The sequence below is a fragment of the Artemia sp. Qi Xiang Cuo genome, chromosome 1, assembly GCF_049724085.1.
Source record: "Artemia sp. Qi Xiang Cuo chromosome 1, ASM4972408v1, whole genome shotgun sequence".
Classification (NCBI taxonomy): Eukaryota; Metazoa; Arthropoda; class Branchiopoda; order Anostraca; family Artemiidae; genus Artemia; species Artemia sp. Qi Xiang Cuo.
This window is the reverse complement of record NC_142794.1, coordinates 33306575-33330758: the sequence shown is the minus strand read 5'-3', so window position 1 is coordinate 33330758 and position 24184 is coordinate 33306575. Positions and strand designations below refer to the sequence as shown.

General features: G+C 35.4%; 2 pseudogenes across 4 annotated transcripts in view; both read right to left on the bottom strand.

Moving 5' to 3' along the window:
* The window catches only part of LOC148956217 (cytochrome c oxidase assembly factor 5 pseudogene), a 144745-nt pseudogene that overhangs the window by 50515 nt on the left and 70046 nt on the right, over positions 1–24184 (bottom strand). The gene's annotated exons all lie outside the window — the stretch shown is intronic.
* The window catches only part of LOC148956218 (cytochrome c oxidase assembly factor 5 pseudogene), a 139159-nt pseudogene that overhangs the window by 74198 nt on the left and 40777 nt on the right, over positions 1–24184 (bottom strand). The gene's annotated exons all lie outside the window — the stretch shown is intronic.

Sequence of the window (24184 nt, the reverse complement as noted above, 5' to 3'; positions counted from 1 at the left end):
TGGACTTTCATCTCTTGTGTGCAAAGTAAACGGTATCCCACTCTAAAATCTATCTTTTGATAAATCCTATTGAACATTGTACGAGTTGACCATGCAAACCCTAGATCATGACTCTCATCTATTTGAAAATGGTATAACCGAAGATATGTTTGATAAAACACATGGTATCATTGTACTGGATTTGTCGGGTACACAGGATATGAGTATAGTACGTACGGGGAGTGTGCATTTAGAGTGTACATTTACCGACCCATTGGCTGAGAGTATTGCCCTAATCTCACTAAATCAATATGAAACCTATTGGGAAATCACTCCCGAAGGCAGTCTTTTACTAGACTTGGCGCCATGAACACCAGTCAAATAATCAATGTATTTAATAAGGACCCCTACATGTCTCAGTACAAATCCTATTGTCTGCCCTCGGACTATCTTGGAAAAATTCAAAGTGTCAACAATACCCTGATTATTGTTAATAGCAGTCCGTCAACTGTGTTGACGGGTCATTGGCTGTGCATCTTTAAAACAATGAAAACGATTGAGTTTTTTTACCCTCTTTGTCTACCCTATACACTTTACACACCTAACATCAGCAAATATATTGAGAGCAGTTGGAAAACTATTATTCAAAATCGGAAGAGGGTTAAGGATCTAATGACTAAAAGCTGTGGCTTCCATGCACTACTATATTTTGTGTTCCGATGTCGTGGCTATACTTACAAGCAGTTTCTCCACATTTATGTTGACAATCCACGTCTGAATGACTTTCTAGTGGAAAATATCCTCTCAGACCTATATAGTATTGATTTCAGTGCCCTAAGAGTAAAGTGCTTAAAAAATGTTTGTGAATTTGTTTATTAATAAAATGCATATATATATATACAACAATATCTTTTAAATCTTCACTTTAGATTTCTTCATCTTCGATGTATAGGCAACTGTCGTGAACCACTAATGCTGGTAAATCATTTGGATTCACTGTATATTGATTTTGATTGGCTGCAAAGTCAGGATCACATTTTCTACAATACAATGTAACTTCACTCTTGTCATATCTCTTTGTATAGTCAATGATACTATTTGCATTCATATTGTGAAATTCACGTGTTACAATTTGTCTATTTGAAGCAATATCACATACAGTGTTTTCAAATGGTGAATCACATTCGGTAACTGCCAAATAAAAATCACTTTGTTTATAGTCATAGTAGGTGGTGTAATCACAGCGATGACTTAGAAACCAGTTTGTATTGTTACCCAAACATTTTAATCTTAGACCCGATTCCTCTTCCCATAATAATTTAAATCCACGACGATACCAATCTCGTAGCAATAAACTAAAATCACGTTTAGGATTCTTTCCAATCATAGCGGGGTAAGTATTCTCCCACTGATCACATTTATCGTTATGACAATTGGAGCACAGGTGCCCTCTAGGATGAGAGTCACACACCTCCTCAAGACACGAATTACATCCTTTAATTTGTACTGCATAACCTCTTTGTAATTTACAAGGATTACATAATTTACACTTTTCACTATAGTCATCAATAATTGTACAATTTTCACATTGAGTCCAACTGCCAAGAGTGTACATGCACAATGGACATATATAGAACATTTTTCGGTTTCCGATGTCAACTCACTCACAGCTAAAACGAAACTGGTCCTCTTCGATCGATAAATTCAATGAGTGGGAAATGGGGGAGAGAGGAGTAGCTCTGTGACGTTACCTCTTTCGAATGATGGGGGAGCCATCTACATTGAATCCATTGGCAATATTTTCAAAAGTATATCCACAATATGATTCTGCTTTGTTTCAATTAGTATATCAATAAATTGACTATAAGCATTTGAGTCACATTTTAAAAGTTTCATACAATAGTCCAATGGGGGAGAATCACTTCTCATTATATTGTCAAGTGTTCCCTGACAAGAGAATATCCTGCGTTTAAGAGATAACTCAAGAAAATCATCATCCCAAATCAAATGTTTTTCCATAAACACTAGATTTGATCTAATTCTCTCTTTCTCAAATTTATTCATTTTTCAGTCCTTTCACTCAGACTGCTGACTCTAGACTGACCCTGATTCGTTAGCCCTAACCAGAAAAGAAAGAGAACATTTTAGATTTCGAAACAATTTTATTGAATAATTACAACAATAACAATAATACAGAGCATGTACAATTAACGATACTGTTTATTGTCTTCAATATGTTTCACCAATGCACTTAAAGCACATTGAAGTCTATTCACATGTGCTATATCAACTTTAGCGGCAAAACAATTGATCCTCCATCTTAAATTTGCTCAAGGATATCACATATCTTGCATATACTGCATCCCATTCCAGACAAAGACACGAGCCTTTCTTGATTTCCACCGCAATGTTTGGTGCTCTTGTACTATTATCATCAACTCCACTATCAACTTCTAATAGGGTAAACATTCCACTCATCGCCATCACAAATATATATCCAAATGAGTAAAGTCAAACTGTTCTTCTTCTCACTCCTTGAATTCTATTCAAAGACTAATAAAACTATAGCAAAAATCCTTTCTTTATATTCACGTCGCCGCTACTATGTAAACAAGCCCTCTGATTGGCTGAGAAGGAAACACGTGATCTAACTGTTTCCGGGAAACTCATAACATTCGCTGAGAGCGTGCACTTACAACAACAACAACAAATAAATCGACATTGGAAAAACAGGTCATTGACCCCATTAACCACGTGTTCTCCCTAGGGAGGCTATGCCCTTATTTGGGGTGCAAAAAAGTTATAGGTGGCAGCAGGGGTGAATCGTGGGGCTGGTACCCCCCATTCTACTGGTGTACCCTTCTGAAAATCACCATTCTCGTGTTCATTTTTCCCTATGTACTTCTCGCATAAATTTTGAGCCGATAAAATTACTGTCTGTCTTTTTCTGCTGAAAAAGTTATCGGTGGGGTGAAGGTTTGCTTTAGGTCCGAAGGAGGTGTTTGTGCCTTTTATCAGACAGATTGAGAATCATTCTGTGATTTTAATTCAAACAAGATGTCACCTCTGTGGATTTCAAGTGAAAAGTTGGTTTTGGTGGGGTGTGCTGAAGAACACACAGAACCACTTTTGCCTCCAATCATACTGACTGAAAATCTTTCTTATGATTCCGGTCCTGAAAGTTGCCAATTTCCTACTATTTTACGAAAAGTTTAGGGAGGATACCAGAGAGAAAACAGGCCCTCTTTAGCCCTCCCAGTGTATAGATCCAAAATCTTTGCATGACTCTCATTTAAAGGTGGCATATGGGGCATCTTTTCCCTCCAATCATTGAGGCTGAAAATTTTTTCACTTTTTTTTTATTTCAGAAGATGCTTCCTGCCTACCTTTTTGCTTAAAATCTGTCAGTTGGAGGGGACTAAATGCAGAAGGGACCTAATTTTTTTTTTTTTACACCGATTCAGGACTTAGGTCACTTTTTGCACAAATTCGTCAAACGGCTTTTTTTCCCGAAATGTACCGCCACAGCAAAGTTACCAAAACCCCTAAAAATTCTAAAAATGGCTCGTCTTATGAATGAATTGCCGTTCGAAAAACTCAGGATGCTTTGTTCGCTAATTGGGGGATGGTCACCTGATTAAAAAGTCCTATCCGTCTTGGTTCAAAAGCTGATTTTATTTTCGCAACACGCGAGGAGACACATAAGATGTCACTCCTCTGCCTCAGTCCCAAACGAAGAAAATGAAAGACAACTTCAACCGGAATCTCGAACAGAAATGGCTAGTAACACTGGATGGCACTACTGTTGAACTTGTGGCACAATGCTGCTTTTCTGAAGCTTTAAATTTGTCTACTTATCATTATAAGAAGATGCTGTGGTGATGCAACCAGGGAACCATCATATATCCTCAGCCCTTCTATATTTCAGTCAAAGCTCAATTTGAAACTGATGGCTGCTAGAAAGAAGCTATCCACTCAAAATCAGAAACGTGGCTCGAAGAAACAAAAGTTTAGTGGAACGTTCCTCACCCCTGGATTTGACTTATCCACTTTAGCTCAAAGACAAGGGGAAAATGTATTTTTGACCCTGGAAAAAGTTATATGTTTCTTACCAAGATCTTAAGTCATGAATCCAGCATGAGGTATGCACTCCGTAAAATCTTCAGAGGCTAGACCCTAACCATATTCTGCAATTATCTTAAATCACGGGCATGGGAATTTGTAAATCACCTACTGACTAGCAGAAATTAGAAGGCTAATTTAACAAAAGGGAGATGTTTAAGGGCTCATTTAAAAGTTTATATTTATACCTAAACGCTTTTTACAAATTTGACTTGATAGCACATCCCCACAAAGTGGACTTTCGATTGGTTCCCCCAGTTTTTTAAATAAGCAAGTGCCTTTTCCAATGAAATGACCCCAAAAAAAAGTGATTTTCAAAACCTCGGCAAGAATAAAAAACTAAGGGGGCAAGGACGTCCCTTCCCCTCAATTACCGTAGTTAGATCTAGCATACAGGCTTCATTACAGAGTGAAGTTTGAATGTTCAATTCAAAAATGTTGATCAATCAAGCTTAATTTTTGGTAGATTTTTAGTTGAAAAGTTTTAAGTTTAGTTAATTTGTTTTCGCAGTAATCTTTTACGTTTAAGGTGAGTAGGCGATTTATGAAACTTACTCAGAGGGTCTGGAGGGGAGTATATATGAAGGGTTCTTATAAACCTCCAGTTCAGGGCAAACCCTCTTTACCCCCCCCCCCTTAGATACGGCCTTGACTCTGTCTGAATTCCTTTACGATTACATCAGTGCTCGCGTGTTCCCAGAGGTAACAATAAGACAAGGTAGGATTTCCTACTCAGACAAATGAATTAATGCTATAGCACAATATTTATATACACACTGGTTCATATCAAAGAAAAATCCTCATAGGTTGTCCATCCGACCTCGGCACTCAAAAGGAGAGCATTTCCGACTTAAGCTTATTCTATTTGATGGTGTACCGACTTGAAAAAGCGTAACAAAATGCATACAAACACATTTTTGATGTATTTTTCGAAGTTTTTCTTTATAAAAACCACTATCAATCAGTCTGTCATTAAAATGCATTGCTAAATGGACGCTAACTTGGGAATTGACATGCACATCTTAAAAGGGGAGTTTGTTTAGTTTTGCTGTGTTTTTTTACTTCAAGAAAAATTTCAGGAATTCAATCTAAAGTGACGTCATGTTCTTCAAAAAGTGACGTCATGATAGTAAGCGTGCAAGGGCCGGGGCTACAGTTTGTTGGTATTGAGGTAAAGCTGTGACGTCATGCATGACGTCACTTACTGCATATAGGACCGATCAGAATTGTTTTTGTATCATATAATTTTGAACATTAAATCAAGTAAGTGACAATGTCTTTAAATGAATCCCTTTGCCAGCCACAGGGTGGCCGTACTTCAATTCATCAAAAGACTGGTTTTCCAGTACACAAGGATACATACACAGATCTGAATGACTGTAATTTAGTTGGGTTCTGTTTTGGAAAGCCCAAAGTAAAAATAGTGAGGAAAAAAATAACAAGTGAAAATGAGGTGGGGACAGAGGTCTACGAAAAAGAGTGCGAAAGATTTATGCTTATTTTCGGGGCATTTACAGCTGAGCTGACAGATGGTATTATGGAGAGAAAAGAGAAGGCTGTTCTTCGGGCAAAAGAAATAGAGAAGCTGCTCGACCCTTGTATTAAGCACCTCAAAGCTGAAACCAAAATAATGCAACGTCGACGTGACTATAAAAAGGCAATGGAGAAGTATGAAGAATTTGTGAAAATCTTCACAGATGGCACAGCATTAGGAGAAGGAGTCGCTGGATGTGCAGTAGCTATTCCTGAACTAGGGCGAATCAAAATCCGAAAAATTCAATACGAAAAAGCAATTCAAGCAGAGTTACAAGGCCCCTGGAAGTTGGGTGACTCTGTCGTCATTTGTACAGACGCGCTGTCTGGCTTAGAATCGCTAATGAGTGTCAAGGCTCACAAAAGAGAAACATTAATACGACGCATTCAAGATACAGCTATGAGAGCTTCAAAAAAGCTAAAAGTTTTAAGGTTTATGTGGGTACCAGCCCACATGGGAATAGCAGACAACGAACAGGCTGATATAGGTGCAAGGCACGCGGCAAACATCGTGAACAACAAGCCAGACATCATATGTTATGATCCAAGAGGCGAGAAGGATTTCTTGCGCGACAATTTAGCGAAGAAAGCCAAATTTCTTCCAAAAAAAGAGAAGCCTGAAAAAAATAAGAAAAAGCTGTTGAAACCAGGCCAGAAAATGGAAAATATGTTCTAATAAGACTTCAAAGGATGCTCAGTTATTCGTCGCTACTAAAAACCATTCCCATTAGAAAAAATGAAAGATTTCCAAGAGCATTTACTCCCGAAATACATGTCATCAATATAATATTCCTCAGTAGAGTATTCTTATTTATTCTTGTGATTTTCATTGCTTTATGGATAAAGTTTCTCTTGCACAAATAAAACCTGATTATCAACATTTTTAATTGTTAAATTTGGAAAGCCTTAGCTTTTAGTCATCACTTATTTAGGTTACGATTAGAGGTTTATGATTCTGCAAATTATGTAAATTGCGATTAACTTTTTAAGCGGGAACTATATTAGGAAAGCCTTACCTTAGCCTTAGTGGTTGTTGAAGTAGGTCACGATTGGAGGTTTATGATACCGTAAATTACGACTACAAAGGTTTACGAATGCTATTGCTGTATGTATCTGTGAATCTCTTTGTGGAGGAGGGGGGAGTGGCTGATAAAAAGTTAGGCTAGGTTAACCAGTCACGGAGACGTGCTTTATTTAACATGCTTTATTTAAGATAGTAAGGCTTTTCTGCTTTTATTATGCTAGTCTTGGCTTAGTTAGCTTTTCAGAGAGACAAGAACAATTTTCAAATTAGTACAAAAATAATTGCCAATGGGTTCCAAAACAAGCAGAGTAGATACCTCAAAAATCGGATTTGTCACTTTGATTTCACGCACGACAGCAATTTGTTCATGCACGATAACAAAGGAATAAAAACTAAATTTCTTTGGCAGTTGGATAAGTAGAGTTTGAAAAACAATATAGTGATTTACACAGCAGTAGAAAAGTCTTTTCTTCTATTTTTTATTTAAATCAACGAAGCTTCAAACGCTATTTTGATACCCATTTGGCTTGGCTTCCATCCGAATTTTTACTGAAAAACCTGGATGCCCGAAAGAAAACCAAATTTATCAAACAAGTAAAAAAAAATTCTCGGCCTGCTTAAATAGAAAAAAACAAAATAAAACATATTATGAAGATAGTGAGCAAACTATCAGATCCTCTTTTATGCCAAGAGACAAAATACTAGAGGTGGCCTCCTCGTGAGGAATCAGCCGGCACTCATCGACTCGTGAAAGAAATTAATTAAAAAAAACTTTTTACAAAAGAACAAGTTTTTCAAAAAAAGTAAAGAGCTCCATTAAGCCAAAAATGGAGCCATTTAAAGACCATTGGTCAGCAAGCGATCTTTTTTTTATGGTGTTTCTCGTGAAGAGCGTTATTTTGCACCATGATGTTACCGTTCACTTGGCCTTACGATATTTACAAATTTAGAAATAAATTGATATAGTCTTGAAAATAATCGTTATTTAGAAAATAGGGGGTTACAGAAGACCCCCTGATAAAACATAGATTCCCCAAAGGATTGGCTACATATGCCAATGGTAGTAGACACCGGGTAACTTCTAATTTCACTTGACTTTCTCTTAAAAAATCTCCTACTAGTAATTCGGCTTTAAAATCAAGCTATTGAAGACAATCTACCATGGAAAGTGATAAACAAGGCAGACTGGCTGGGAGAAATTTTCGTAGAAGGACACTAAAAACAAGAGTTTTTACATTTTTGCACGATCATCACAAAAACTTGTTAACAATAGAACCTCAGGAGTTGAAAAACAAATATATTTACAGTTCGCCTATTCTTCATGGACTGGTGTAAGAGCCGGTTTAAAATATTCCAATATTTATGTGTAAGGAAAAGTAGGTGCTAAGATTGTGTGTAGTCATGTTAATCCAATAGTTTCTCGATCGCTTAAAAACGACTTTCATTAATTACATCGACAACACTGTTTGATAGCTTTCGTTTTGATTTTACATCCCAGAGAAAGAATCTACAAACCAGTTATAAAGGTGGAGTCTAACTGAAAGCTTAGCCAGTATATTAATCAAAATTTAGGGTATTATTTTTCGACTTTCATGTACAAGACAAACTTGGGCAGTGATTTCAAACCTGTTTCACTACTTACAATTTGTAAATTCTGGTATCTCCCTCTTCTTCCCAACATAATTTCTATTATTTGAAAATTTATCGCAAAAGACGATCAACTTGGCGAGAGCATTCTCGAGATACGTTGCTAAGAAACCATCTATGTGGAGCATTTCACCCCCTAGATTTTGAAAAATATCTTTTTTTGGTACTTTCATTGAATAATGCCTTTTTTGGTATTTCTTTAATAAAATTGAAAAACAACAAATTCCCCCCCCTATATTTTGAAGAATACGCCCCCAACTCCCTACATTTTGTGAAGTGCCTACTGCTTTCAATGGGAAAAAGAAATAATAATAAAACATTATTGCTTCAAATCTGATATAGCGGGAAATATTCATATTACAGATGAATATGCTGATCTGATAGGTCTTTGTTTTCTTATATTCTGTCTCTGATTTTTGAGCCATTCTCAGACACTAGACTCGCGTGTTAATTTTCACTTGAAATTATGCTGTTACTCCAAGGAAACATTATGTTCTAGTGGTAGGCCTACTGTTTTAGAAAGCGGTAAGCGCGCGACAATTGTATTGAAAACCAGATAGGATAAAACCCGGTACTTATACGAGACGCTGTATAAAGATAGGGATTACAAAGAGTTTCTCACTCAGGGAACTATATTTAGACTTTGGTTTTTTGGGGTTTAGGGGGACTAAAAGGTACCTAAGTTGGATTGATTAGGTTAGGTTACGTATTTAATGTATGCTATGCTTTACCCCCTCCCCCTCCCCCTTATGTGCAAATATATAGCCCAAATTTGTTTCTGAACTGTTATATTTTCATCCTATTTTGTTTTATTTCATTAGCGTTAATGAAAATTCACTTTTCGCGTGCTTACAGCTTTGTAGAACAGTACTAGAAGCCCCCCTCCCCCATAAAGTGGCTTCTGGTCGAAGAGAACGGCGCCATCATGAGCCAGAGTCAATTTTTTTTCCGAATATTATATTTGAAGGCATTATATGTATAAAGACAGACACTAAGTCTATCCTCAACCATTAGGTCCGTGAAGGGGGGGGGATATACAAAAAAGAAAATGAAATATATGCAAAGAAATCGTACCTGAAAATTGACCTGTGGTTATTCCCAGGACGAGACAAAGGAATGGCATTTGAAGGGATTAAAAGTGCCTTAAATCCAATGGCATAAATTTAAACACATTTTTAAAATATTTTCTTTTTCATATCGACCTTGAACAAGCTAAATAGGATTCTTAACTTTTATGTTTGACCGAAAATTTGTTCAGTCGTAAGTGATTTCTGCATAAAGCTAATTTTGTCCAGAATAATTGACCGTTCCTAATTCAATAGCGTAAATTTAAACATAGTTTTTAAATATTCGGCCTAGCCAAGCGGATTGGTGCTCTGGATTTAGGATTCTTTTACCGAGAGGGCGAGGGTTCGAATCCTAGGGTATCCAATTATTTGGTTTGGGACGGGGGTCAGTGGCGCGACTCTGTAAGCTCAGCATGAGACAACCCAGTTCCAAAAAGATACCTGGAGAAATCTATGAGGTAAACAGGAAGGGCATACGAAAGTACAGGATGGTTGGCCCCCAACCCCCCCCATTGCACCTCCTGGTTGAAGGGCAAAGAAACAGAGATCAGCACCGCGGGTAGGGACTGTAAAGTCCAATGCCGTATTCTTTTACCTTTGAAATATTCACATTTTCCTATCGACCTTTAACAAGATAAATAGGATTCTTGACTCTTCTGTCTGATCACAAATTTGTTAAGTCGTTAAAAAAGTTTTCCACTTTCTGGATAAAACTAAGTTTGTCGTGAATGATTGGCTGCTCCAGGAATACGTTGTGAATCCTAGACTTCTCTCCGCTATTTGAGGGTAGTTATCAGCTATTAATGTCGTATTTTCGAACCAGATTTCATTCTTTTTAAATGGTGCTAAAGTAGTTTTTGCCAAAATCATCATTATGTGGGCAAATTCACCAAGCCCAACAATCGCCAAAACATATCAAGAAAAAAAAAGAAACTGAAAATTGCTACGTTCTAAAACAAGAAACTGATAAATGCTATTGCAGATAACAAGAAATTATATCAAAATGAATAAAACGTTGTTTTTTTTAAACCCTTAAAGCACTGATCTGTCTCCGGTTTTTTTTTTCAGTTTACCAGAACACCATAGAGAGATGCTAAATGGCCAATTCAGAAGCTGTTTCTCATATCTATGTGCTTTTTATAAATTTCACCATCTGCAAGTTGCCATATGGCACAAAAATAGTGGGCTACAAAAACATCGTAGATGGATGTTTAATAGCTCACATAAAAACTATTTCTCATATCTACGTTTTATTTATAAATTCCACCCCCTGCAACTGCCAAATGACACTAAAAATGGCACTCTTTAATGCCATGTCTCAAGTGGAAAAGCTAGGGGCTAGTGGGCTGCCAGTACTTCTTAGAGAGATGTTTAATGGCTGATCTGAAAGCTATTGCTCATATCTACGTGCTTTAAACCAGTGTTGGCATCCGTAAGTGCCAAATATCACAAAAAACGACACCTTTTGCGCCACTTCTTAAGTTGAAAAGCTTCGAAGCATAAGACGGTACCACTGTAATAATTATGGTCCAAAATTTTGAACTGGAGATTTGCAAAGGACCCTTCCGGTATACTCCCCCACCCCTTAGTAAGTCTCATTAGTCCGTTGGGAGAATTCGCTATGATCACTTTAACACGGTTAGAACTAAAAGTAAAAAAACATTTTTACGAAAAAACTGCCTAGTGGAAACAAATTGCCACCTGACACTGATTGAGGAATGGTAACTATTATTTTGGTTCGTCTTAAAAGTAAAAGTTTATTGTGAAATGAAATTTATGGTGATTTCGAAATAAAGCCTCAAACCCCTCAAAATTGGCGTCAGCTCAAAATAAAAGCGTACAATTGGAACCAGCATAGTCAAAAACCTTGAAAAGGGAAATTAAAGTCCCCCTCCTTGAACAACAAGGAAAATAACTTTTTGCATGGGTAGCACTGATCTGTCTCCCTTTTTTTCCAGGCCTAGCCGGTTACCAGACCATTATAGAAAGATACTTAGTGGCTCATTTAAAAGTTATTCATCATATCTACGTACTTTTTATAAATTCCGCTATCTGCAAGTGCCACATGGCACTAAAATTGGCACTTTTTAAACCATTTCTCAAGGGTTGTGGCTATCGGGCTACCGGAACATCGTAGACTGATATTTAATAGCAAATATCGCTCATGTCTACGTTCTTCCTATAAATTCCGCCATCTGTTAATGTCAAATAACACTTTTGGTGGCATATCTAAAATGCAAAAGCTGGAGCCCGTGGGCTACGAGAACCTTATAGACATGTGCTTAATGGCTCATTTTAAAGTTATTACTCATATCTTCGAGCTTTTATCATTTGTGCCATCCGTAAGAGCTATATATCACTAAAACCAGCACTTTTTGTGCCACTTCTTAAGTGGAAAAACTTGGAAGCATAAAACGGTACCATCGTAAGAAATATGTTACAAAACTCTTTACTGGAGGTTTACAAGAAGCCTTCTCGTTTACCCCCTCCCATCCCCATTCATAAGTTTCATAAGTTGTCTTCTCACCAGGAATCTACTGCAACATTAGTAGGCTACTACACCATCGTAGAGAGATGTTTGATTGCTCATTCAAAAGCTATTGCTTATTTCTCCTAGGTTTTCACAAATTCTACCATTTATTAGATTTCAATGTTAGCTAGTTCTTTGGCAGAATTTGGAATGAAATTGTTGTCTTTAACACGGTCATCCGACATGAGGCTTGCAAAATGATTTTTAAGTGATCGAATGCTCCTAAGAGAAAAAAATTCACCAACTAACCAATAGTTGGATTATGAAGTTCTCGGCGGCTATTCCTTGACGAACCACCCTCCCCTTCCTCCTGTTCGCAAAAATTCAACTTCATAAAACATAGTTTAATCCTCTCACTCTTTACAATAGAAACTTTAATTAAGTCAGTGCTTCAGTTTCACAACGTTTTTAATACACAGTGCTAGTATTCTCTAAGAGGTTTTATTCTCTAAGAGGTAAGAAGTTTTACGTACACAAAAATGATCTTTTTGGAAATTTTGATTCATTTGTAACTGATGAATGACTTTTCTATTTAGTGACAGGTCAAATAAATTCCTAAGCCTAAAGGCATATTTCTGTTGAGCTAGTAAAATTTCTCACAAGCATGTCGATATGCAAACCTATCCGCTTAGTTAACCTTTTGTTTCAAAGCTACTCGCCTTGAGCTACTTACTTAAGTGCTGATAAATTTAACTTTTTAAAACAAAGAAATAAAGTTCTGCTTCTTCTTAAAAAAAAATACAAAAATAAAAGACACTATTTTTCCCTAGATTGGAGGTGATTAGAAACATATAAAAAATAAGTTTTGAAATGAAACTAAGGAGCAACATACTGAAAACGAACAAAAGTTATTCCGTAAAACAAAAATATCATGGCAGAATTGTTTCTAAACTAAGTTTTAATCAAAAACGAGCAGAGATTAATTAAAAAAAACGAGTTTTTCCGGGGGAAGTAAAGAGAGAAGTTGAAACTTAAAACGAACAAAAATTATTCCTTTACAGCCTATCTAACATATATCAATAAAACTAGTGCAAATAAATCAACTGGTGATATTTCCCATGTTTGTAGGATTACAGAAAACTAGCACTTTACTGAAAACACAAAACAATATAAGAGTTTTGGTACGGTAAAAGTAAACCATTTAAGTGCACTTTTAACAGTATAAAAGTAAACAATTTTTAGATTGCTGCTTTATTTATTTATTTTTTCGTTTAATTTGGCATCACTTCTGCACAATGAGCTCAGTTCAATGATTGACTGTCATTTTGGATCTGAAAAAGACATTTCATGATTATTTTGTAGACAAGTTCGAAGTGAAGGAATCTTATCAAACAGTTCGTGGTAACGAACTGTAAGTAAGGAGCGACTCGGCTCAATAGTAACCGAAAGTCGAAAAAACGGAATTTTGATACCAATAGATACATCAAAAGGATCAGATTTTAATGCTGATTTCAAATATGTAAAAAATATATCGTTTCATCAAGTTTAGTCCAACCCATCAAAAGTTACGTGCCTGAGAAAATTTGCCTGATTTTCGAAAAAAAGGGGGAAACACCCCTAAAAGTTATAGAAACTTAATGAAAATCATACAATCAGATTCATCGTATCAGAGAACCCTACTGTAGAGGTTTCAAGATCCTATCTGCAAATTTGGAATTTTGTATATTTTTATTTAATCAGTATTAAAGACTACAGACTCGCTTTAAAATTTGTATCACAACTTGAAATTCTCAGTTTTACAGAGAAATAACTGGATCTCCAGAGTCTATATTATGGTTGATATCTTATTCATTTCGAGTAATGCTATGTGAGACCAAGATGGTACCCGATAAATCAATCCATTATTTTTATGATGTTTGATGACTATAAACTTATTATTTTTATGCCTAAGTTTAAAGATAATTTCAATTGTATACTGAAAGCTAGTGATATCACAGATCCTGTAGGACTATGAAAAGCGTTATATATTAGTTTGTTGTTGTGAGGCTACGTATTTGCTTTTGACTCCTAAATCAATTTTCTTATTATTATGCTTGGCTTTCATGTTTTCGGTAAAGTGCTAGTTTTCTGTAATCCTACATATATAGGGAAATATCACAAGTTGATTTATTTGCACTAGTTTTAATGATATATGTTAGATAGGCTGTGAAATAATAATTTTGTTCGTTTTAAGTTTCAATTTTGCTCTTTTTTTCCCTCGGAAAAACTTCGTTTTTTAAAAATTAATCTGGGTTAAGCGAGAAGAAGTACATCAATAACCTTGAACTACATACTATTTTAATGAGACCCTCTTTAATGAAGGCCAACCATGCGTATTGTACATGTGTATGTTAGTAATTTTAGATAATTTACAAGTGAGGGATTCCGTAAATTTATGAGGTACTTATGCGTTATAGCGGCCCTATTGAAGAAGTGAAGTTAGGTTCATTGTAATGAAATATACCTAAATATGATGGAAATATAATAATTTAGCAACAAAAGTATGGAAACTACAACAAAGAATTATGGAAAGCAGGCCGCCCAGAACGCGTTATATTAAACACCTAACCAAACCAAAATACCAACTCTAATATTTAATTAAGATATTCCTATACAGTAGTTTACCTCACTGTGCCTAAGCTAACTGTTTCCGAATGCAGACAGAAAAACCGGTTTTACGCATACAGATCAGATCAAATTTCTTGAGTGGGGTCGCTATAAAAAAAAAAGTACCGTTTATGATCTTAATAAATAGTTGACTTTAAAGTCTTCATTAGAGGAAAAACACGTTGACCGGGGTAAAAGGCGACATTTCTGAGCAATTTTTCAAAACATTAATTTGAAAACCCTTATCAAAAAGCATTTTCCAAAGAAAAGAGCCATATCAAAATGTAAGACGCGTATAAATAACTCATATTTCAGTTTAAACTCAAAACGAACAGAAATTATTTTCAATGAGAAGATGATACCGAAAACGATCAGAAATTAGACTGAATAATCAGATCAAACACAAAACTAACATATACAGCCACAGATAAGTAAATGAACTCTTAAATGAACATAAATTGAAATTAACAATCAAGTCAAACCTAAACGAGCAAAAATAACCACATACAGGGGTAGGGCTACCACCCCTAAACCTTCTAAAAGCCAGAGCACGATTTGCGCTTTATTGAATACGTTTTGTATTTTGAGCAGTGTGTTTTTTATTTGTCATAACGTCAACAACGACACAATAAAAATAACGTCACAAGGCTAATAAAGGTTCACAAATAAGAATTGTGCAGCTCCTCCCCTCCTTCTTGAGTCTTCTAAACGGCTTTAATGTCCGCTGCGTTTTATTGAATTAAATAAAAAAAAAGTTTTTTTTAACTGAAAGTAAGGAGCGACATTAAAACTTAAAACGAATAGAAATTATCCCGTACATGAAAGGGGCTGTCCCCTCCTCAACCCCTCGCTCTTTACGCTAAAGTTTTTTATTGTTTAAAAAAAACAAAGTTGTAAGACAGAGTGAAACTTTAGCAAAAAGAGCAAGGGTTGAGGAGGGGGCAGCCCCTTTTATATACGAAATAATTTCTGTTTGTTTTAAGTTTTAATGTCGCTCCTTACTTTCAGTTAAAAAACTTGTTTTTTTATTTAATTTAAGAATTAACTTACTTAAAGAACGTCTATATTCGTATATTTTTATTACGTATATTAGGTGGTTTGCCCCCTAGTCAATACATCGCTCTTTACTCTAAAGCTGAAATTTTGTTCCAATTCTTTAAAAATTACCCCTTAATCACAAAGACCGTTAATTAGAATAAATAGCTTTGATTAAAGTACACAAAACCTTAGCGTAAAGAGCGAGGTAATGACTAGGAGGCGAACCCAATCATATGCGTATTAATTTCTGTTCGTTTTAAATTTTGATGTTGCTCATTACTTTCAGTTGAAAAAATTGTCTTTCATTATTTAATTTCTGATCTTTTTTTTTAAATAATGCTGGCAAATCCGTCACTCCCTTCATAGCAATGTCCCTTCCCCCATGAAAAAATCCTCCGTAGAAAGATCCTTACACGTAGCGCCCCCCCCCCCAACTAACAAAAAAATTCCCCCTAAAAACTGTATACTTCCCAATAACCAATACTATATGTTAACATTGGGCAAAGTTCATAACTTCCAGACCGTCCCTCGGGGACAGTGGGGGATTAAGTCATCCTCAAAGACATAGTTAATGTATTTTTCGAGCATGCTGAATAAAATGGCTACCTCAAAATTTTGATGGGATGACTTTGAGAAAAAAAAGAGCAGGGGAGGGGGACCTAGTTGCCCTCCATTTACTTTGGTCACTTAAAAAGGGCACTAGAACTTTTAATTTCCGTTGGAATCCACCCTCCCGCGATATTCTAGGACCACTGGTTCGTTACGATCACCCCAGGGAAAAAAAACGAACAAACATGCATCCTTGATCTTTCTTCTGGCAAAAAATACAAAATTCCACATTTTTGCAGACAGGAGCTTGAAACTTCCACAGTTGGGTTTTCTGATATGCTGAATCTGATGGTAACATTTTCATTAGAGTTCTATGACTTTTAGGGGGTGTCTCCCCCTTTTTTCGAAAATACGGCAAATTTTCTCAGGCGCGTCACTTTTGATGGGTAAGAGTAACCTTGATGAAACTTGGATATTTGAAATCAGCACAAAAATCTGATTCTTTTGATGTATCTATTGGTATCAACATTTTGTTTTAGAGTTTCGGTTACTATTGAGCCGGGTCGCTCTTTACTTACAGTTCGTTATCACGAACTGTTTGAAACGACATGTATCTTGAACAGTGGGGTGGTTTGTATTTTTCGAAAGATCAAGAAAAAAATAAAACAAAATTACCACAATAATCGAGATTACTGAAAACTAATAAAATAAGACTGACTATATAATATATAATATATAACTGACCCCACCCCCTAAACCTTCTAAAGACTATTTGGTCGGCTCTGGCCTTTAAATAAAATATAATGACTTAAGTTCTTAGGAGTCTCCGCAATTTTTTTGATTTTTCAACTTTATAATGATAAAAGAGAAACTTTTTAAAATATATTTCAACTGGCCCTTGATTGCAGTATATCACCTAATTTACAAATACTAAATCTGAGAACATGCATTTTTAGCGTACTCTTTGCAGAACTAAAAGAGGTCTGAGCTGTATATTAGGTGTTCTACCTTATAACCAAGAAGTCATTTAATTAATAAAATGGCCTTGTAAACGCAGTCTGTTAAGACAAAAGTAAATAGAAAGGACTACAAGCAGGATTATAAAATCCTTACTTGTAGCATTTTCTTTGCAGCCAGAAGTTGGAGTTATCTGTAAGCAGGCACTCTTAGTCCGCAGCTAATGAGCTGGATATTATTTGTCCTAACTCAGAACCAAGAAATTGTTTAATCAGCACACTGACCTTAGTAAACCCAGTTTATTAATATAAATGAATAAATATAAGCAGCTACAAGCAGAATTTTGCACCTTGCTTGTAGCATCTCATCACAGTCAGAAGTCGGAATTAACTATTCAATTCAATTCAATTCAAACTTTTTATTTCCTCCGAATACGAAGAGTAAAAAAAGAAATAAATAAAAATAATAACCGCTAATCAACAGGCCATAAAATTATCTTAAACTATATAACAACAAATACGCAAAGGCCTTCAATCAAAATTACGACACAAATTAACACGTCATTCAATAGATAATAAATTAACAGTTCACAAATTAACACTTCATTCAAAAATTAAATCAAATAAAATACATTAAGCTTCGTGCGCAGCTCTATATAAATTATGAGAAAAAACATTTAATTTGGATAAAAAATTCTTTTGCTTTTTCTCCAAAGCATCAACAGGGTTTTTTATTTTATATGCATTCATTAAAAAAAGTATTTGATTCATATTTAGAAAAGCAGCAAAGGAACTTAGCAAAATTAAAAAATGTGGTTTTTACATGCGCAATATTACTAATTCTAAAAAATGGGAGAAGTGATGAAAAAACTAAAATTTGAGGCAAAGCGACTGTAAGCTGCAGTGGCGGACCCAGCGGGGGGAGGGGGCGCTCCCTAGCGTAGTCTAAAGTAGCATTCACTTAATTAACGCAAGTGTGCGTTACTACCACAAAACTACCAGAAAACACTGCAATAATGCTATTCTTATCATATGTGCAGAAAGTGTCTGTTAATCAGATTTTCATGTTTCCTTATTTATCCAAATGTTCTCAGTGTCTCACAATGACGTTATGCTATTGACCTGGTTAAGAATTCATATTTGGCCTGTTGAGAAATAGACACGTGGTGATGGAAAACGACGGATAAAAAATTATTTCTGACTACTTCTTTCCCATTAGGAGGAATGGGCGCAACTGTCCCGGTAACAACCATTATATTTGTGAATAGTGTTGATTGGGGAATCGAATGGAAGCGATTGTTGGTGCAAGAGCGATCCCTTCAGAAGAGCCCTTGGAACAAGGCGTTATCTTTATTTCTGCTCGTCTCAGAATTGATGCAGTATCTCCATCGGTTAACTGAAGGAGTATTTGTAATTTTTTCAGTTTTTCTAGGCAAGAACTAAAATGTCAGATTGTGATTTAAATTTTAGGTAAAACCTGAACATTCATTTGAAATGTTCGATCATCCATAGGTTTTGCCACATATTTTAAAGGTATTTGAAATTTAAAACTTGTGTTCGATCGAGAGGGAGATTTTATTCATATGGACTGAAAATCTACCGAAGTTTTGGTAAACTGAGGCCTTCCTTTAGGCACCTTTGAATATCAACCTATTTTAATCTGGAGTATGATTAAAAGAACATTTGGTGCTTGTGTCTTATCGTCATCACACTAAAGTTCTGTCGAGAAAATTGAAGTTTAGTTAATGCTAATAAAATAAAACAAAATATGATGAAAATAAAATCAAAATACACCAAAAGAATCAAATTTTAATGCTGATTTCAAGTATATAAGTTTCATCAAGTTTAGTTCTACCCATCAAAGTTACGCACCTGAAAATTTTTTCCTGATTTTCAAAAAGGGGGAAACACCCTAAAAATTATAGAACCTTAATGAAAATCACAGCATCAGATTCAGCGTATCAGAGAACCCTACTGTAGAGGTTTCAAGCTCCTAGCTGCAAAAATGGAATTTTGTATTTTTTGACAGAAGAAAGATCAGATGCGTGTTTATTTGTTTTTTCCCCAGGGGCGTATCGACCCAGTGGTCCTAGAATATCGGGGGAGGGCTCATTCAAAAGAAAATTAAAAGTTTTAGTGCCCTTTTTAAGTGACCAAAAAATGGAGGGCAGCTAGGCCCCCTCCCACGCTTATTTTTTCCCCAGTCACCTGATCAAAATTTTGAGATAGCCATTTTGTTCAGCATGGTCGAAAATATAAAAGTAATGTCTTTGAGGATAATTTAATCCCCTAAAGTCCCCAGGGGAAGGGCTGAAAGTTATGAACTTTACCCAATGTTTACATATAGTACTGGTTATTGGGAAGTATACAGACGTTTTCAGGAAGATTTTTTCTGGTTGTGGGGAGAGTGGGTCGGGGTTTGTGTGGAAGGATCTTTCCACGGAGGAAGTTTTCATGGGGAAAGGGACATTGCTATGAAGGGGAGGCCGGATTTCCCAGTATTATTTAAAAAAACGATCAGGAATTAAATTAAAAAAGAGTTTTTCAATTGAAAGTAAGGAGCAAGATCAAAACTTAAAACGAACAGAAATTATTACGTATATGATTGGGTTTGCTCCCTAGTCAAAACCTCGCTCTTTAAGCCAAAGATTTTTTAGTACTTTAATAAGAGCTATTTATTCTGATTAACGACCCTTGTGATAAAGGGGTCATTTTTAAAGAATTGGAACAAAATTCGAACTTCAGCGTAAAAAGCGAGGTATTGACTAGGGGTCAAACCCCTAATATACGTATTAAAAATATATGTATATAGAAGTTCGTTACGTAAGTTCATTCGTAAGTTACGTATATTTATTACTAATAAAAACGTTCGTAAATAAAATTAAACAACTTTCGAGAAAGCCGTTTAACCAAATAAAAGTAACATTAACATGCAAATTTTGTTTTAATTATTCATGTACGATGAGCCAAAACAAAAACCTACAATAACTCAAAAACGTTCAAAAATTAAATAAAAAAAAAAGTTTTTTTTAAACTGAAAGTAAGGAGCGACATTAAAACTTAAAACGAACAGAATTTATTCCGTATATGAAAGGGGCTGTCCCCTCCTCAACGCCTCGCTCTTTACACTAAAGTTTTTTATTGTTTTAAAAAAAAGTTGTGAGAAAGAGTCAAACTTTAGCGTAAAGAGCGAGGCGTTGAGGAGGCGACAGTCCCTTTCATATACAGAATAATTTCTGTTCGTTTTAAGGTTTAATGTCGCTCCTTACTTTCAGTTAAAAAAAACTTGTTTTTTATTTATTTAATTTCTATTAAACTGGGCAGTTTTTACTTTGAAGATTATTTGACTACTTCTGCTCATTTTTACTTTAGTGAGGCTCTTCACTTCTTTAAAAAACTTGTTCCGTATGTTTCCCATTAACAAATACTATCTATAATTAAAGTTAAAAAAACAACAACTTTTTCAACTGAAAGTAAGGAGCAACCTCAAATCTTAAAACGAACAGAAATTATTACGTATATGAAAGGGTTTGCCTCTTCCTCATGACTTCGCTCTTTATGTCAAAGTTTTTTTTATATAGAATTTTAGAACAAAGCTTATCGTTTTAATTAAACGGCTATTGTGTTTCAGGAATCGTTCTTAAAGAATTAGAACAAAAAGTTAAAACTTTAGCATAAAGACCAAGGTCTTGTGGAAGGGGCAACTCCTTTCATATACGTAATAATTTCTGTTCGTTTTAAGTTTTAATGTTGCTCCTTACTTTAGGTTGACAAAAATTGTTTTTTTTTACTTTAATTTCTGATCGTTTTTAAATAATAGGCCTACCGGAAAATCCGGCTCTCTCTCCATGAAACAATCCTGTACCTGAGTATTATACGCCATTCACTCAAGTTTACGATGTGTAAAACTCGAGAACAAACCGGTTTCTTCGTTACTTTAGAAACAAATTTGATCTATATATTTGCAAAATAGGGGGGGGGGGTAAAGTACAGCGGATCTGCAAGCAAAATGTGTTACGTACAATTATCCTGCATATTATGAAGTAAGAATTGTTTTCTGACTTTAAACTGTCCAAATACTCCCCCCCCTCTTATATGCAAATATATAGCCCATATTATATATTTCCCAACGATTCTGTCACTTTTTGTCTTGTCTCGCGCTAAGCTGAAAGAAACTAACGAAGAAATTGGTTTGTTCTCGAGTTTTACACAGCGTAAACTTGAGTGAGTGGCGTATAATACACAAGTACCAAAATTCCTTCTCCCTACAAAAAAAAACAACAAAACTCGAATAAAAATTATCAAATTTGGAAAGCATTTTTTTTCCACGGGGGGTATTTTCCACTGGGGATATTTTCCGGGGGGGGGGGGTAAACACCTAGAACCATATTAAATACGTAACCAAAACTAACTCAACCTAACCAAAATACCAACTAAATATTTAATTAAAATATAGCTACAATGTAGTTTCCCACCAATCCAAAGCTAATATTGTCTGGTATAAAGACCGTGACAACTGGTTACTGTCTTATGTTCGCGATACAAGATCTTGAGTGTGGTGGCTATAAGACGAAAGTACCGAGCATTTTTATATTTTATTTTGTTGTCACTTGTTTAAATAAATGCATATTAAAGGTATTTATCAAATAAGTTATATTTTGCTGTAAAAAAAAAGATGTTACGAATCAATACAGCCAGATTTGTTTCTTTAGTTTTCTGTCTTAATTTAGGGTCCCTTGACCCTGAAATTGCACCTGACGTGTCACAATTGAAATAGCCGATCCGCGTAAATACAGCCGCTCCGCGTAAATTTATTTTTGTGCTAAGAACCGATATAAACACATTTTCCAAATAAATTGTCCTCGTTAAGGCATCCCTTGTTCAGTCTACTTGCCCGGAAGGCTTTATGGAAGAAAAACAATGGTTTGCCCATTTTGTGGTTTCCATGTGCCCAGTTTAGGAAACTTAGCTAAACCTAGATTCTGCAAATGACACGACTTTCCTAGATAAAAATGCTATGAAAAATAATGAAGTTTTGGAGGTTTTGAGAATTGAGGGTGCAAGAATAGGTTTGAAAATCAGTCTTAGGAGGATCAAGTTCCTTAGTCTAGGCATCAATTGTGAAGAGATGATGTTAGGTAACGAGAAAATCGATCAAACGGATAGCTTTATTAGTATTACTTGTAAAGATTGTGGATTCAGTGAAGGCGCAAAAAGCAGAATAGCCAATACACAGTTTGCTTTTTCACCTTTGAAAAAAAATTGGAGGAACAGGAAGATAAATCATCGAACTACAATTGGAATATTAGAAGCCATGGTCGTGACGGTGGTCAATAAGGCTTGGAAACGTCGTCGCTTCGAAAGGCTGAGGAAGACTTGTTAAATGTTTTCCGAAGGATGATAGCCTCCTGTCCGAGTCTGTTCCTGTTTACTCAGTATACGAAGTCCCCTTGCAGATTGTCTCAAATACTTTTTGCTTTTATCAAAATGAACGGTACTTGTCTAAAATCCGGTGAGCACTCAAGAAGTATATAAAAGCACTCAAAAGCTATGCTTTACCCCCTCCCCCCTTAATGTGCAAATATATAGCCCAAATTTGTTTCTGAACTATTATATTTTTATCCTATTTTGTTTGTTTTCATTAGCATTAACGACTTCACTTCTCGCGTGCTTACCAGATTCTAGACAAGTACAGAATGAACTTACTCAGCTCAGTAAAAATGTTAACGATCTGATTGCTTATTTTGGGCACGGTGATTCAAAAGGCAGTATATCATGCCACCTAAGTTCTACAGCACGAGCAGAAAAATGCACAAATAATTTCTTAGGCCACACTTCCTTTCCATTTACAACCCAAACGAAACAAATATATAAAAAAAAACGGTTGTAATTTTTCATTCAGACAATAAAATCTTTTTCCATTGTAATAATTTTTCCAGTGATATTGAAAAATTATATCTTTTTTCCTATATTTTCCTTTCGTTTTATTTTAAGTAGAAAATGTATATTCCTGACAGTTCACTTTTATTAGAAATTTGTTGCTTATAAGAACATATTTAAGATGTGACGAAAAATATAGATATCAAAACCCTTTGATTTCCAATTATTTCGCTGAGGGAAAAAAGGACATAATATTTTGAGAGAAAAAAAACTTTTAATTACCTTGGGAAGCAAGATACAGTAAAACATAATGAAACATACTGCTAAACTGATGTTAAATTGTTTGTTTGTTTAGAATAAATCTGTCTCTCTCTCTAAAAAAAAATAAAATAAAAAAATCAATAAATCTGGCTTTGTTTAAGAGGGTGGGGTGTAATCTTACTAGAAAAAAAATCAAAGAAATCTAACAGCTTTTGAGTTACGGCAGCCGATTTGCCATTCGGTTTGTAATGTGAAAAAGCCGCTTTTGTACTCTACGATATTTGTTTCTTTTTTTTTGGCATACTATAGCGTTGCAAAGAATTATCTAGAAAATTCAGTATATGTCTGATCTGATCTGGAGGGGGAAGTTGCCCCCCCTGCACGATAGCAAATTAAGCACCTGTCTTTTAACCCCCATTAATTACCTCTGGCGACTTCGATCATACCTTCTAATGGGCATGAAAGTGTTAAATGAGCGTCCTTCTGGTATAAGATAAAAGGAAAAAACCATGATCTACGATCTATTTTTTTTATCTCTTTTGCCAGAAAGATCATTTTTAGAAGTTATGCTAATTAAGTATCCCCCCCCCATGGATAAGCTCTGCTTCTTGGTTTGTTTATTTATTTTGTTGTATGTTTGATCTAAATGAAGAATTTTACAACACAAAAGGTTAAGTCGAATCTTACATGTCAAAAAATAAACTAACATGAACATTACCTTTCCCTGATTATTTCTACAAGATAGGAAAGAAGACTAGGTCTTTTGGCTCCTTGAATCGAATGTTTCCTCTCCCCCCTCCTTTACAGACCTAATAGCATTTGAGGGACTAGTACCATGCATTCAGCGTACGCTCAATTAATAATGGAAATACCAAAAACTTAAAAATACCAAAAATAAAATATTCAAATATAACCTGAAATGAACGACACCCTGTCCTAACCTCAGAAGCTCTAAGTAAATTTAGGTTTTGAATGAAGCTAGGCCCGTAAACACCTGTACTACACTATAACA